The following is an 18,585-nucleotide window of genomic DNA, read 5'->3' as shown; positions in this document are numbered from 1 at the left end:
TAGAACTCATCTCAAGGAGCTTCATTCTACAAACTTGCTTAGAATCAAGTTAGCAACATTACCTTAAAATTTCAGCTCGAAATTTCTCGTCATTTTGTCTGAAGATTCAAAACTTCATCATTGGCCCCAATTCAAGCAGCTGCATTCTTGTTCAACAATTTCCAGTTCAAATTTAAAAAATATATAACTCGATTTTTAGGCCTCATCTTAAAAAGTTTCATTCTACAAAGTTGTTTATAACTGAGCTAAAAATTTCTCAAATTTTTAGCTAAAAAATCTTCGTGATTCGTCCTGGAGCTTCAATTATTCACTGATGACCTAAATTCACCAGAGAAACGAACCCTTCGTCTTTATTTTGCTGCTCCGACCTTATTCCGAAGAGTTTTCCCTCCAGTATCACAGCCATAGAAAATAGACTCTCAGAGCTTTCGAATGCCACTAAAATTACATAAATAGCCCAAGTAATTTGTTCAAACGAATTAAATGAAGTCGGCCTTTCTGCTTACCACGGCCTAAAATCCTGCATGAAATCTCCTTGGGCCACTTAGCCCACTAATGAAGATTAATGGCTGAGATTTGATTAAGCCATTTCCTTCCCACTCCATCACAGCACAATTCAGCATTAAATCTCATAGGATAGCATGGTCTCCTCTTGGTTTCCCATACTTAGCCAAAATTTGACCATTCTTTCCTACATAGCCATCCGAGAGTTCTCTTGCTCCTTAGTTTGTTTTCTTCCTTCATCACTCCTAACCAAAACATAATCTTATTACAACTTATTGGGAGACATCACATAACTTACACTTGCTTACTTAAGGTAATTAGGGTTCGGGTTCTACACTAGCAACCTAATGCTCGATTGCGTGTGCACTCAGCTCCATGTCCGTCATTCTTTACAGCATTGCAACACTCTAAAGAAGCATTGCAACATTGATGCTTCTGCCTTCAAGCGTTGGAGTGAAGCATCAGAATGTGTTGGGACGCAGGCAGTGATGCAACTCGGAGCGTCGTGACACTTAGAGTAGTGTTGCAATGCTACGTCTACTGCCAAATACTCGTTATTCGATGCTCGACGGCTCGATACTCGATCCTCGTTCACTTGGTAGCATTTTCTTGATTACTCGATGGTGCTCGATGGCTACCTCAAACTCGGTGGAACTCGATGGCATTTTGGTCCATTTAACTCCTTTGCATCCTGGATGTTCAAATTAACTCCAAATTGCATCAAATTAACCTCGTTTTTCACCAAATGATTAATTCTACCTCTTGGTTGCTCGATACCTAGAAAATAGGGAAATAAACACATAAAATCCACGAGCGAGCCCGAATGAAACTAGGAATATTAGCTCTTTTTGAGAGCTAACAAACACCTTTAATTTAGTTCTTGCTCGCCCGAGCAAGGTAGAAACAAACAATTAAGTAGAAAAATAATTAAAAATATGCTAGCTTAATTCACAATGTTGTTACTCTAGTCTCAACAGTCAGTTAGAATGAAATTTGTAATCAAGAACGAAAATGAATTATGATCAATCAATGAAACACAAGTTTAAAAATGATTCTTGATCTATCCATGCATGAGTGAGCTTAGAGTTTTGTTAGTTAAGCTGGCACAGCCTAGAAAAGTTTTATAAGGTCCTCATTCCGTTTTCCCCCTACTTTCGTTCCGTTATCAACCTTAGACATACCACACTTGGAAAAAAGAGGGCAACACTAAGACAAGGGTGCCTAAATAAACACACACACAAAACATAAAGGGAATTTCCTTTTTCTAGAGGGCTAGCTTTCACACCCCACCCCTGGGAACCTATCACTTTTTTCTCGCGGGCCCTAACTAGGAATGGCGGAGGTAGCTCTTTTCACCTTTATCCATCACAGACACAAAACACTATTTTTTTGCAGGCACGTCAACAAATGCCTCATTTTTCTTCATTTTTTCAGAAATGCAACTAATTTGCTTTTCTTTTTTTTTTTATTCATAGTAGGCCCCATTTTATCTACTTTGTCTAGTTTTGCTCTAAAACAAGCATAGTTACTCATAATTCAAAGGTGGACCTTTCAGGGTGACAACAAAAATACATACAAGATAACTCAATTATAAGCATGCAAGGCTTTAATTTCGCAAAACAATGACTTAAAGATGCATGAAAGATAAGAAATTTTTTTAATTTGGGCTAAAATCATGATCAAGCTTTCCTAACATTCCTTCATGCAAATTTCATCACAAGAAGAGTGTGTCATAAACTATCATGATAACAATAGAACAAAAAGCAAACAAGCAATTGAGGCACACAGCATAGTCCGAGCACAGTGCTCAAGAACCCCAAGCTAATAAAAAAAACTACCCAACGAATACCCTACCCCCAACTTAAAATGATACATTGTCCCCAATGTATCCCAAGCAAGCTAAAAAAGAATAAAAACAAGGGAATAGAAAACCTCCCCTGATAACATAATCATGCAAAGGATGGTGGTGGTAATGGGTTTGCCTCTTAGAAAGATGCTCTCCTTTCCTAGGTCATCCCTAGAAAACAAAAACAAAAAGAAATCTAGTCTAGAAAACAACTAAAGAAAGCAATAAATTTTTTCACCTGGCTCTCTCAAGACACAAAGAAATTATCGTATTTCTCTGGTCCCTTCTTAGATGAGTCGATATAGCCCGATAAGACTATAAGGCTCTTCATCTAATGAAGAGAACAAGACAGGTCGAATTTGGTATTTTTAATTTTTGACAAAAAAAGGTAAAAAGAAAGAATCAAAAGACTCAAGGACTGACTCAACTGAAAATAAAGATTCTGACTCAATTGACTCTTGAGAACAAGAAGAACAAAACTAAAAAATATACGATATACCAGACGACAAAACAGGGCGAGGTTTTTCAACCTCTAACTTTATCACCTGGAAATTGACGGGTTTAGGCTCAGATTCTCCATAGTCCTTACAAATTGGTTCTAAACATGGAATGCTATCCTTAAACTCATCCTCAATGTCGACATAGATTACCCCATTGTCACATGGCTCGGTGATGTCAAAAGATGTGTGTAACAAGGGTTCGCATCCACTCTCAACTGAATCAGAAGATTGAATGACCGAGTCTCTCAAACTCTGAAGATCAGTTCCATCCTCAGTTTGAAGACTAAATTTTCCTAGAGGTCATGCATCTCCTGCTAAAAACAATATTGTTAATAGTAAGTTGTCTAATCACATCTTCTAATGACATACCTGAGTCGGCGGTGTGAGCATGCATTGTCATGTCGGATGTGGCAGAAGGCGAATCATAAGGGCACTCTCATCCTAGGTTTCCATAGTCATAGGACTCCTCCCATCTGGGCCGATGAAAATCGTCATCCATATAATTAGGACCCTCCCATGGAGTAGTCTTGTGGTATAGGGATCCACTGAAGACTTAGGCATGCTTGCTCAGGTTGATCAATCCTACATGCTTGCACCTACTGTGAGTTACCTGCAACCAATTGACTAACTAAATAAGTTAACTCAGCAAGTTGACCTCGAAGGTCACGAACCCCGTCACTAAGCCGAGATGCTCCACTCGATTGTTTCCATCCTTTTTTTATGATATTGTCTATGCTGAAAATACTGACACAAAAAGGAAAACAAATCAAGAGAAAAAGGATTCCCTAACTAAAAATTTAGCTAACAAAATGACAATGGCTTCCTCGGCAACGACGCTATTTTTTGTTCGGATCGAGAATCGATGTCGTTAATTCGACTCCAAACCGAAACAAAAGAAAATTTGTAATACCGAACTACTCTTATGACTACTAAAATGTAGCAACAGAGGTAAGTCCGAGTCGATTCGCAGAGAAGCGCGAATGGTTTCGTTAAGTTAATTTTCTAACTAGAGAGATAAATGAGGGGCTTTTATGTGGAAGAGAAAACATGCGTGAAATTAAAATAAAGTGCAATACATATATGAAACGGTAATGGATTCATTAGTTCTTGGATCAAGTAGTCATTCAATGTAAATTGAATCATTGTTTTGAGCCAACATATCATATATTTGAATTATGCATGCATAACTACCCAATCGATGTGAATTAACTAACCTCTATAAGCCCGAAAATCAATTAATCTGACCCATTTAACGTCCCAGAATCTAGGTAAATTTAAGTTAATTCATGAAATAATTCGTTTCTTTTAATTCAAGACCAAAGTTACGCAACTAAATAATTCGTTGGGTTTAGTTTAATTGGATGTTGTTGGAGAAGTTTTATTAAAAAATTTGTTGGTGGTTTTAGTTTTTTTTTTTTTTGGAGAAGGGAAATTAGGGGTTGTTATATTTCTTTCTTTCTTTCTTTGTTTTTGTTTTTGTTTTTTTTTTTTTTTTGCCTTTTCTTATAAGTGTCAGGGTTAAGGATTTGGTTATTTAAAAAAGGGACCTCGAGATGCGTGAAGTAAAGAAAAAAAAAGGGGGAAATTTCTTCTTCTTCTTCTTCTCTTAGTCGGGTTTTCTTCTTCCAACCACGCGAGGAGCCCGCCGCCTAGCCGTAACCGCGGTCGATCGCGCACCAGGAGGCATCGCCATTTTTTGTCAACCTAAAGTCGCGTTCGTCCAGCCTTGCCAACGCCATGTGTCCCTGCTAAATTCACGTCCTAGCCACGCCATCCTTCCCTGTTCCGTTTTCATTCCACCGCAGGGCCAGTCCCCGCCTAGCTGCCACTCGACCTCCACTTTCAACCAGCAGCGTCGCACGCCAACACCTCTGCCAACCGATTTTTTTTTGTTCTTCCATTCCCGTCCTTCCCGTTTGCCAGCCACCGGCCTAAACCCAAGCGTCGTTCGCCAGTTTTGATAAGGAAAGTTCTGGTTGTCGCCGGATCATAGTTAGTTTCATCCGATCTTTCTGTTTATGGGTAAGTTTCGGGTTCTTTTGGTAGCCCATCATCATTGGTTATTCTTGGGCCAAAGCTAATTTACCCACGGAATTTTGTGGTTGGATTCAGGAACTTGTGGTGGTGGAGGAAGCATCCAAGCGGAGTGAAGATTCGTTTTGCGGCAATTCGGTATCCTTAGGTAAATGGATGCAGTTTCAATGCTTTTGTAGGTTGGGTTATGCTACTATGTTTTGTGTCGAACTGTGGTTGTAGTTGTGTGGCCAGGTTGGACTGTTCATTTGAAGTGTTGGGAGTTCGTTCGAGTGTGTGCGTTTCGTTGCTTTCGTGCTTGCATTGAATTTTCTTGTTGGGTCAAACTTAGGTGTAATTTATTAACGGTTTGCCCTCAAACCTAAGCATGCGTACCATTGGTTCTAATTGAAATGTAATATTTTGATATGTATGTATATGGATGGGTGAATTATGAACGATTGTATAGTCTTAGCATGATTTATGACGTTGGATGAATGCTTATGTCTATATGAGATTGCAATGACTGTTAGCATTTCCATTCGGCTATGCATATCGCATGTCGTGAGCCTTCGGGCCCATAACCTATACTTATGTACGGTGTCCTTTTCGGACCACCACTTATATTTATATTAGTATCCACCGAGGTCACTACTTACAAAAGCGTGCCTTCGGGTTCGCCCTTTATGCCTATGCTTATGCCTATGATGCTGTTGTGCATCCATGTCTCGATGGGAAGGCTAACAGGTCACTGAGTGGGCCCAGTAATGGGTCGCCTACTGAGTATACATATATACTCACCCTTTTCTTTCCTCTCATGTTTTTCAGGTAAGGGCAAAGATAGACTGACGCATGACAAGAGAGATCCGTGACCTATCCATTTGAACGAGTCCTTGCTTCCACGCTTAGTTTTCATTTTGCTAGTGTTTGGTCTAGAAGTTAGGAGTTTTAAAAACCTATGATTTCTCCTTAAATTCATTTATTGATTTATTTAAATGCTATTTATTTTAAAGTCAAGTCAGGGGTACCCCGGACAATGAATGGTTTTGTTTTGTAAATTTTCTATTTTTCCTTTTGAAGTTCTCTTCCTTATTCTGTTGAGTTTTATTTAACGTAATAACTTTATTTATTTATTTTTCCTTTATCTCTTTTACCAAAATTTCGTTCGAGATATGTATTGCCAAGCATATGCATGTATAGAGTAGCGTCCTAGAAATATATTAGAAATTAGGGTAGTTACAGATCAAGCATCCTAATTCGTAGTTGAGGCTGGAAAGTCATGCCCTAACTAACCTACATGTTCCTAGATGCAATTGCGTCCTCAACGGTCATAAAGAACTAAAAACACATGTATTGAGATTCAGGATTCAACTATGTTGATTAAGTGTTAGGAAAGTTATGTTCAAATAATCAATTTGTTCCTTAAATCTAGATTAAACATGCAATGCAAAGATTCATGGACAACCTAAAAAAAACTAAGCACGCTTATCTAATCTGTGTTACAAGGGTAAATTCATAGCACGGACTGTAAGAATGTATCAGTAATAGCGGAAGCAACAAGGATTATTTAAGCACTCTAATTCATTAATTTTGGCAGAATATAAAGCATGCTCTTACAGAAAACAAGTGAGTTTCATGACATACCTCTTGTAGAATTCTTCAAAGCTTGTTCTCCCGCTGCAATCTTATCTAAATCTTGTTGCAGACCACCTCAAGAACTTCCCCACTATTCTCTTGGTCCTATAGATTGAGTTGTGGGACTTAAAACAAGCTTGAATCAAGGGATGCAGGAGAATTGCTCGCAGCAACAATCTGGTTGAAGAACTCTTTCTTCACCACGAATTTTCTCTATAAATATCTCTTAATTGCATGCCCGAAATTCACTCCAAACTCTTCAATATATTGCAAATCAACATGCAAGGGAGAGAGTTGCATGAGTTGCAGCTCATGCTTGGAGTAACACAAGGCAATGTTGATGGCTTTTGTGTGAGTAAGTAAAAGATGGATAATAGAAAACATAGTTTTTCCATTTTATGTTTTGTTTTTCAATTTTCCAATCTTATCTCATAAATCAAAATTTGATATTTCCAAGATCAATTTTGATTTTAAAAACTAAAAAATAAAATTAATTTCATAAATTAATTTTTAAATAAAACTTAATTAATTTAATATCAAATATTAACTTAATTTTTATAAACATCCATCTTTATATATTTAAATTCATAATTAAATATAAATTCTCCTATTCCATTTAATTCTCAAATTAAACACATAATTATATCTCAGATAATTACTAATTTCCTTACTTCTAATTTGAACGTTTTAAATTAACTAATCACGTTATTCTAGAGCTAGTCTATTACGAGCTAGTAGGAGAACCTCGCGGACCTACAGATCATGGGCTCCAACGATCCGAGATTAATTGACTAAACTCATTAGACCAGATTAATCCCCATTCGTTAACTAATGGGTCACTCCACTAAAGCCTATAGTTGCACTCCCTTCACTGTAGATATATTATGTCCACATGATTTAATCATAATCAGCAAGTCGACCCTTCATAGGTTATTCGTAATAACGGCTGGGTCAAATATCTGTTTTACCCCCAAGATTACGTCTTATTCTTCAAGTTTCTACTGATCCCCTAATGAACAATTGGTTTGTGATCCAATCACTAAACCAAACTCTCTCAACTAGTGAGAGGGTGGGGCCCCTTGTTTAAGACTTGGATTCAGTACTTAAGAGAACAACCTTTCTCTTATCCCTAAATCGGGTAGGCGTGAACTTTGTCTTGCACTCTATGTCCCCAGCTATCTATTGGGTCTTATCCCTGAAATGGGAATCTTATTGAGCCAGCGCTGTTGAGCCAACCCTCATCTATGAAAATTTAAGGGTAATCCCAAATAAAAAAGAGTTTATAGTTAGCTCAGGATTAAGATCGAGTTACCTAGGTCATCTAGGTGAAATAGTCAGTCTTATACAATAAACAACGTTATAAAGTAAGAATGACTTATTTCTTGGTCCGATCTTATGCACACTCGTTACATAAGACGCCCCCACTCCTCATGTCATAACATGTACGAATTAGAATCACATTGTATGTAGCACTTTACAACTCTTTGTAACAACTACAGAGTAGGTTGCATCCAATGGTGTTACCAGATAAAGGTACCCAACCTTATTCAAGTACCATAGATCATTTTGACTATTTACTCAAACCTGATCCACTCTTATGTCTCCATATAAAATTCAATTACTCATACAATAGTCATGGGTCTTAGTTTATTGGATTTAGACTTTCATACAATTTATGAAATCAATAATAAGTATATTGATTATAAAAAAAGTTTATCATTTTACAAACTGCGAGTTTTAGGATATAAAACCTAACATGGACAATACAAGGATGCGCGCGAGCTTGAATTTAACTAGCTAAGATATGCATTCATGATAAGGGTGTCAATCCAACATATAAAAGCAAGTCTAAATTAAACGAGATTTAAAAAAACATAATTCTGGATTAAAGCATAAAGATTGCACAGAAAACTAATCAAAATACAAAGAACGTTCGATCCAAGAACTAAATGAAAGATCACCTCATCGATTCACAGACAAACCAATAGGATACAATCCAATACAGCTTCATAATCCAAAAATACAATAAAAACTAACCTAAATATACTAAACCGGGAATAGAAGAAGAATGAAGTCTGACTTCAGCCTTCATGCATTCAGCTCCAAGAGTCGGTCTATACCCCTAAAATTCAGCATGTTTTGACCTAGAACCGAGGAGAGGTATTTATAGGAATCCATTGCAGCATTGCAATGCTTGGAATGGCATTCCAACGCTTAGTTGCGTGCGCGCTCAGCTTCATGTCCGTCATTCTTCGTAGCATTGCAATGCTCTAAAGAAGCATTGCAACGCTGATGCTTCTGCCTTCAAGCGTTGGAGTGAAGCATCAGGATGCGTTGGGACGCTGGCAGTGATGCAACTCAAAGCATCGTGACGCTTGGAGTAGTGTTGCAACGCTATGTCCACTGCCAGATACTCGCCACTCGATGCTCGACGACTCAATACTCTATCCTCGTTCTCTTAGTAGCATTTTCTTGATTACTCGACAGGCTTTTACTCGATGGTGTTCAATGGCTGCCTCAAACTCGGTAGAACTTGATGGCATTTCGTTCTTTTCAGCTCCTTTGAAGCCCGCATGTTCAAATTAACTCCAATTGCTTCAAATTAACCTCATTCTTCACTAAATGAATAATTCTACCTCTTGGTTGCTTGATACCTAGAAAATAGAGAAATAAACACATAAGCTAGGAATATTAGCTCTTTTTTAGAGCTAACGCCAATCTTTAGATTTTGTTATCAATTAGGTAATCCTAGATAGCCTAGAAATCATGCCATAATTCAAATTAGAACCTATTGATAATGAATTGAGCATGCTTTCAATGTAATTACGTCATAAAAAACATACATAGCAAAGAATGTACATACAAGAAATTTGAGTTGTCAATCCATCAATCTTACATGCTTGTGCTAGAATTTGAATCAAAGAATGGAAATCACAAAGAAACATAAAGATTTAATAATAAAAAAAAAGCATAGAAAATCTCATAAAATTAAAGAAAATCCCTACAAACCTAAAAAATAAACGTCGTGGCCTTAAATCGTTCATCAAATCTGACTCACGTTGCTAAGATTTAACAATTACAACTTAAAATTAATGGGAATCTCATGACTTCTGGTCTAGAATGGCCAAAACCGAGCAACATGCTCTCTAAGATAGCCTAACTCTCTTCCCTTTTACCTAAATCAGAAAGAACCTATTTTATACAATGGTCATAGCGTTACAATACTGGCAAGAGCGTTGCAATGCTTTTTTCGATGCAGACCTTGAGCGTTAGAATGGTGTTGCAACTTTAGTGCAACGCTATTACAACAAGGCACTAATGGTACTCCGTTCATTCTCGCAGCGTCGAAACGCTGCCCTACATCCATGTGTTCTGCCTTTCAACGTTGCATTAGAGTCTTAAGCGAAGGTCGTGACGCTACAATCAAGGGTATTTTGATCATTTCACCTTGTTTGAAGTCAATATGCTCAAATTACCTCGAAATTTTCAAATTAACCCTGTTTGACTCCAAATGCTTGGTTATACATCTTCGGTGCCCAATACCTACAAAATAGGATAATTAACATGCAAAATCTATCAACGAGTCTAAATTAAGCTAGGAATTATAATTATTTTTTAAAATTATCAATGCGTATTTGGCCAAATTGAGAAAGCATTGCAGTGCAAGCTTTACGCTTGAGGGCCATATTATAATAAGAGCGTTGCAACACTGCAACGCTGGTATAAATAAAATTCTTTCCACTTTAGGTGAAAAGAGAAAGAAGAGTTAGGCCGATTTTGAGAGCTCTAAGCTCGATTTTGGCCAAATTTGGCCAAAACTCATGAGATTACTTTGTATTTTGAGATTTAATTGTATATTTTGGCTTCGAGATTCGGATTCGATGAACGATTGAAGGCTCAAACGTCGATTTTTGAGGTTTTTAGGGCGTTTTCTTTGGATTTTATGAGATTTTGATGTATTCTTTCTTGGATCTTTCTGTTTCTTATTAGTTTCCTCTCTTTGTTTAAATATCTAGAATGAGCACATAGGTAAATTAAATTGACAACTTAATTGCATATATTTATATATTCGTTCGCCCTTTCTATGTATGTTTTAGATATCCGTAATTGCATCGAATGCATGCTTAATTTGAGTAGCAATATGTTTTAGTTGGAATTATGGCTTGATTGCTAGACTTCTAAGACCACCTAAAAGATAACAAAACTTAAAGATTGGAAATGTATTAGGTGAGATTTGGCCAATTTAGCTCAATGTCCAAATTAATCCAAGAACTAAGGCGATTAACTAAATGAAAGGACTTGTGTGAAAACACTTAGTTAATTTAGGAATCGACGGCATGTTGGTTTTCATAGGGAGTTTGTAGGGCTTTCCCTACATTCGATTAGGCTTGAGAAATTGTTAATCCATGAATGTTTACACGATTAATCAATGAATAGTTTCGTAGATATCCCAATGATCTCTAAATTGGCGAAGGTAATTTCGTGTTAGTTCTCTCTCTTTCTCAATCTATCTTATTTTTTGCACCTTTAATTTCATGCATTTAGTTTTCCTGTCAAACTAAACCAAAACCCACATTTTTATTGCTTTCCATACACTAATTTAGCTTAGAGAGAATTTATATTGGGCTCCCTATGGTTCGACCTTGGACTTATCGCTTGTGCTACCTAGTAGAATAAGTAGTCGGTTCGGTGGAATTATATATATTAGTTGATTAGTAAAAGTTTACAGACGACAGTAAATCTCTTTATCAATTTCTAACCCAATATGAAGGTCTCTCGGGTCTCACTCCCTTTTTAACGATTTACTTCCATTTCCAATTTTGACACTTACACTAATTTCCTTCCACTAATTCAACACTTAAATAGTTCCCCCTTAATTTCATATTTAACATACTCTCTTTTCATTAAGCACTTAATAAATTTTCCCTATACATTTTTAACACTTAACCAAATTTAATTCCTCATTTGCATTAGCTATTCAAGCCATAACCATCCTTAACACATTTCCCTTTTTCATTTCACGTTAAAACTTAAGTTGTTAAACCCCTAACAATTTATTATTTACATAAGTAATTAACATTAATTTACATTCCGTCGAGTTATAACCGTCCTTAACACATTTTCTTTTCTAATTTCATGTTAAGACCTAAGTTGTTAAATCCCTAACAATTTATTATTTACATAATTAATTAACATTCCCTCACGTTACAACCTTCATCTCACCATGTTCACTTAAATCCTTCAATCCTAAAATGAAATATTAATATTCAATTTAAACTTAAAGAAAAACAATAAAGGGGCATTTGGGCCCCTATTTAGAGTTGGACAGGTGGGCTATTATAGCCCACCCAACGTTTGGGGCTCCAACTATTTTAGTTGGAGTCCAAATCTTATTTAACCATAGATTATTTGGGTTGATTATTTTGCTCTCCCCCATTTTGCTTACTCCGATTATTGCTCGATTATTTTGCTCCATTTCCTTCCATCTCTTCTCCTTAGGGCTTTTCAACTATTCTTGATCGATGTCATTCTTGGTGGGTTTTGGAGCTTCCTCTTCTTCGTTCCTGCTTATCGATTGCCAGTGTGGTTCTCTTTGGTCGGATTTGAAGAAATCCTTCGCATATCTAGACTATGGTATATTTGGTAGTCTAGATTTGTGTTTTTCTCTAGATCTGTAACCTTTCTTTTGGCTTCTTCTTTCATCTTGCCATTCTAAACGCCACTCCCGTTCCTCCTTTATCTTGCCGCTTCTTTTGGGTCTCTTTGCTCTCTTTGCTCCAAACGAGGATTTTCCTTTGCACTGATTCCTCTGATGAACAATAGATCATAGTCCCATTATGACTAAATCCCTCTAGGGCTAAGAGAGAGTGTAGCACCACATTGTTTAAGACCTGGAATCAGCCTTTAAGGGAGCAATTTATCTACTTACCCCTGCATCGGGGAATTAATGAACTCCATCTCGTGTAGTTGAGTTATTAGCTCCCCAATCAGACAAATCTTTAAAATGGTAGGCTTGTTGAGTTAGCGATCTGGCCACTCTCACCCATACAAATCAAATGATCGCCCTCATAGGTAAGAATTCACGATCACTCAGGATTAAGGTCATGTTACCCATGTTCATCTTAGTGAAATAAAAGTCTCTATTATGAACGATGTCATATAATGAGACTAAACATTTCATGGTCCGGTCTTATACAAACTCCTTTGTATAGAATATCCCTGTTCGCATGTCCAATATATGAATGACCAGGATCAGATCATTTGTAGCCTTTACAATATCTGTAACATCTACAAAGCAGACCATACTTGTAGTTTCATCAGGATAATGTATCCAGCCTTATCCATATACTATGGACCATTTAGGTTATCACTTAAACACGATCCACCTGTATGTCTCCATATACATGTTTAAGTTATAACGATAACCTTGGATGTTAGTTTATTGGTTTGTGGTTAATGCAACTAAAATATCATATATTTCATAGACGAAGTGAATAAAATATCAAATATTATAAATCACATATATATTTGTTCATATAAGGTTTAAAAACTATAGGACCTTACGAGATTTAGGGCATCAACCCCAACAAGGGATGAAGGATAGTGTTCGGATCTTGGTGGGGTTACCAGATCCAATGGTAATCTTCTTTCTCTTCACCAGCCGATGATGGGTCACTGTATAATTTTTTTCCTTTTTTTTTTTTTGACAAATGTAAGCTTATTTTTTACACATCTATTCAGCTTACTTCGATTATTTTGCTTTATTCTTGATTTCATTGTTCTGTTCTTGGTCTTTGATTATCGATCTCTGATGATCAATGAATTTGTTTTGTTCAATGACTGTTTTTGTCTGGTTATCGGTCTCTATGCTTGATTTCAGTATTCTGTTTTGTTCAGTCTTTGATTATTGGTTTTTGATTATCGGTCTTTGATTATTTTGCTACTATTTCAATGATAGTTTTTGTATTGCTATTGTCCTTGGTCTTTGATTATTTTGTTACTATTTCAATGACTGTTTTTTCATCGCTACTGTTCTTTGTCTTTGATTATTGGTCTTTGATTATTTTTCTACTATTTCAGTGACTGTTTTTGCATTGCAACTGTTCTCGGTAGAGGTGTTCAGAAAAGCCGATGACCCAAAAAAACCAATCAACCCAACCCAATTCATGCAAATTGGTTGGGTTGGGTTCAAATAAATGATTTTTTTTTGTTGTTGGGCTGGTTCAAAGGTTCACCTAAAGTAACCCAAACTAACCTTAACCAACCTAAGCTTATTATTTACTTTAAAATGTGTATATATATATATTTTTATTTATGATACAATTATATATGTACATATATTTATTTTTATTTTATATAAGTTCATTACTTTTTAGATAATTTATTCTCTAACAACTCGTAGAAATTTTTTTTAACACTTTGGAAAGAAAATTTGCGTTATATAAATTGAAATTGAGTTGTTAATCTTAATTCAATATATAAAAATAATTAAATCAATTTCTACATATTAACATTTTACTTATTTTTTAGAACAAAAATTTTAAAAATGACCCGAGTAACTCGAACAACCCAACTCAAATATTTATGGTTTGGTTGGGTTGGGTTCGTTTTTTAATAAGAGTTATTTGGATTGAAAAATTTTACAACCCGAACAATTTAGTTTGGTCTAAAAAGTACTTCAACCCAACCCACGAACATTCTTAGTTCTTGGTCTTTGATTTTTTTGCTACTATTTCAATGATTGTTTTTGCATTGCTACTGTTCTTTGTCTTTGATTATTGGTCTTTGATTATTTTGCTATTATTTCAATGATTGTTTTTGTATTATTACTGTTCTCGGTCTTTAATTATCGGTCTTTGATTATTTTGCTATTATTTCAATAATTGTTTTTGCATTGCTACTGTTCTTGGTCTTTGATTATCGATCTTTGATTATTCTGCTACTATTTCAATGACTACTTTTGCATTGACTCTAATGATCAATGTATCTGATTTACTATGTTACATCATATTATCCGAAATTCAGAACGACTTAAGAAAGAATTTTGTTGCTCTGAGGCTGGTTCTTATTGTCTAAGCATAATACCAGGATAGTTGATTGTTTATTGGCTTCTTTGTTTTTTGTTTTTCCAATCTCATTGCAACTATGTCATAACTTTTGTTTAGTTCCCAAGTTTTTCTTGTTTGGTTTACTCTAGTTTGATTGCAAGTAGTGATTTGCAAGTACCTTGTTGATGTGATTGATAGTAGTGGTTTCTTTGGTTCCCAATGTATTTGGTTCACATCAATGGTACACTATTCACTTTATTTCACTAGGTGGGGTTTCCAAGGTCTACTTATTACCATAGGTACACCTAAACTTGACCTACCCATCACATAGAATGTCAATATTTTCTCTTTTCTATAAATGAGACCTCTTTTCTTTACAACTATGAGGACAACCCCATCTTCACCACACCATTGTTGGTAAGTCCCTTTCCCCTCCCTCTCTTTTTGGTGTTGCTTAGCACATCTCTTGTTAAGTCACTTTCACTTTTTTCTTTATATTATTACTAAAACATCTATTTATTGATTGTCATAGTGTTCAACTTATTAGAGAACAAGCGAAGCTTCACATTTCCTCCTTCTATTGTATGTAAGATGCTACTCTTATTTGTCTCAATTTTCTTTTCTTTTGTGTCCTTATTTATTTCCATAGTTGGTAGATTTAAAATCTTTTCTTTCATGTGTTGTAGGTCGGATGGAAACTAATCCGTACTTCTTCTTTTCTCAACTTTCATCCTGTATATTTGAAATGTTTGTTGATACAAAACTTAAATTCTTAAAATAATTTAGTTATATATTAATTATGCTTTTACAATTGTTTTATTACAACAATTTCCTTTCTTAAAAGGCTTGATTTTCTTCCTAAATACTTGTTAGGCTTCAATTTTCATTTTTATTGATTTATTTTTCATTTAAAACTCAAGATTTGATCATGAGCCTAAAATGAAACCTACTAAAATCAAGACTATTTTATCAATGAGAATTTTAATTTCCATGTTCATATTAAAAAAATGAAATTATTCGGCAACATTGCGTGAAATTGAATATTGTTATTGTTGTTGATTAATAATAATAATAAAAAAAAAGTTTGTAGGGCTAGCACTCATCTATGGGCTAAAGCATGCTAGTGATCAGCAACAAATGTGAATAATACCCATTTGATAGGGTTGAATATATTTGATAAAAATGCAAACAAAATTTTTTATTGATAAATCAAAAGTAAAGTAACAGCTACGAATAACTGTCTTTAAGAATTAAGGTGAACAAACTTAAAAGTCCGTAGATAACGATTTAAACTTATTTGTTAAAGAAGTAGAAAAGAGAGAAAAGAAAAAAAAAAATATGCATTTTTACTTCAAACTTTAAATTTCATCCAATTGCACTCTAAATTTAGATAAAAGTTTCAATCTTAACGTTAAACATTAAAAAGTATTGCAAGCTATTATACTATTATTACTAAGCTATATCATACAATTTTGCATGCATTTAAAATTCCATGGTAAATATATTCTTATTTAGATTAAAAGTACATTAGTTTGAAACTAAAATTAAATTTTGCATAAATTTCAAAAACCACTCATGAATAAATGTTTCAGGAGCTAATTTTTGTAATCTACGGTATAATGGACCCCTAAGAAGTAGTAACCATACTAATGGTGTTCACAACTACCCAACGTCAATTACTGCTAACACTAGATTTGTTACTTAATGACCATAGGAGGATAAAATACTCGCCACATCACATTAGACATTTTATTAGGCAATTAGCATACTTTCTGCTAATCCATGAGTTTGATTTAAGTTTTCATGAAAGCATGTGAATGGATAAGAGATGTTCTGCCATTTTATGTACTTTACTAAGGACAACTGGCAGATTAGTGGGAACATAAGTTGTAGATGTTGAGGAGATGGTCGCCATGTTCCTGTATATCATAGCCCATGATGTTAAGAACAAAGTAGTTCGTAGACAGTTCGTTAGGTTTGGTGAAACAGTTACTAGGCATTTCAACTCCGTTCTTAACGTCATTTTTTGACTACATGAAGTACTGTTGAAAAAACCTTTACCAATCACAACCTTCTGTACAGATTTGAGATAGAGATGGTTTGAGGTATAGTGAAACTAAACATGTGTTAGTGTGTTGTCCATGTCTAGTTTAGATAACTTATGTATATGGATATTTCATACGTTGTGTTCACATAGGATTGTCTAGGTGCGTTAGATGGTAAGTACATAAAGGTCAACATGAGTGCCACTGATCAACCAAGGTACAGGATGAGAAAGGGTGAAATCACCACGAATGTTCTCGGTGTTTGCGACACGAATGACGATTTCGTGTTTATCTTACCTGGGTGGGAATGTTCTGTAGCTAATTCTCATGTGCTTAGAGATGCAATATCACAACCTAACAGATTAAAGATTTCGAAGGGTAACAACTTACATGCACAACTTCTGGTCGTACATTGTAGTACTCAGCGATTATGATTACATACAATTGGACATTGTATACAGTATTATTATCTATGTGATGTTGGGTACCCAAATGCAGAGGGCTTCTTGGCACCATATAGAGGAGAATGATATCATCTTTTGGAATGGTGTGGAGGAGGGAATGCATAAAAAACTTCAAGAGAATTTTTTAACATGAAACACTATTCTGTAAGGAATGTCATCGAGAGGGCATTTGGGCTGTTGAAAGAGAGATGGGCAATAATCCACAGAAAATCATATTACCCCGTGCAAGTCCAAACTTGGACGATCACGACGTGTTGCCTTCTTCATAATCTTATTAATAAGAAGATGAATATTGTAACACCCCACATTTTTTTTAGTAATAATGTAATTTCAGTAATTGTTATTATTGAAGGGCATTTTTGGAATCTTGGACTTCAAGTGTAATTGCGATAATTTAATTGTTGGCGTGAAATTATTCAATTTGGAAATTATTGACATGAATTAATTTCATTTTGGGAAGGAAAGGAATTCGATAGTATAAAGTGGAATAAAGAAAAGAATAAAATATAGTTTATTTTTGTTTCCTTTTTAGTTTATTATTATTATTATTATAAATAAAACCCCCTCATTTTCTCTTCTTCTTCCTCACGCGACCAACCCCCCTCGATTTTTTTCTGTTCCCGCCGCCTTCAACCATCGCTCAACCGTCGATCTCTTCAGCCATCGTCCACACCGTTGTCGGTCCGAGCTGGCCGCTCCACCAGCCTCACGCCACTCTAGACAACCCACGACACTCAGTCGTCGCGATTCACCCTAGCCGTTCGCATCAGAGCCCGTCGAGCACCGTTAGTGGTCGTCCTCCAGCCGTCCCCCTCCGTCCAGATCGGAGCCACCGAAGCCGTTCGACTGCCCAGATCCGAGCCGCTGACCTCGACCGCCCAGATCCGAGCCATGAGTCTTTCCACCGTCACGCCACCGCTGGCTGCTTCCAGCGCTACCAGCCCTGTTCGTCGCCGAAATCCACTTGCACCACTGGACTTTTGTTTTGAGTAAGCGATTGATTAATTTTGGGCAAGATTTTGGTTGATCTTTGAGGGTTTGATTACCCATTTGGATTTGGGTTAAAATTTGTTTGAGGGTTTGATTACCCATTTGGATTTGGGTTAAAATTTGTTCTCTCTATATTTCGAATCTAGATCTAAGATTGGAGTACTTTGGAGTGCACAGCGTGCTGTTCAACGGATTCGAGTTCGTTCAGCAAGTATTTTGGTAAGCGTTGTGATCCTTATTGTTGGTTGTTGGACTAATTGAGAGTTTGGTTTTAGTACCTTGAAGGTTCCAAGTCGTCGTCCTTTGGGTTCTAAAATCTGCTAAAAGGAAATTTGGAATCGAAATCTCGCGAGTGTTTATTGATCAAGTTTCGGTTGATAAGTTCATTGGTGATCCCTTAATTAAATTTGTATGTATGGATCTTTGTTCCAAGAATTGAAAATTAGTGTTATGTTATGTATTAGGGGACTTAATTCAGGGGTTATTTGGTTGGAGATCATTAGCTTGGATTGATATCTGCATTTGACTTCGAGGTAGGTA

Source organism: Benincasa hispida, chromosome 1, assembly GCF_009727055.1.
Source record: "Benincasa hispida cultivar B227 chromosome 1, ASM972705v1, whole genome shotgun sequence".
NCBI lineage: Eukaryota > Viridiplantae > Streptophyta > Magnoliopsida > Cucurbitales > Cucurbitaceae > Benincasa > Benincasa hispida.
This window is presented reverse-complemented; position numbering follows the sequence as displayed.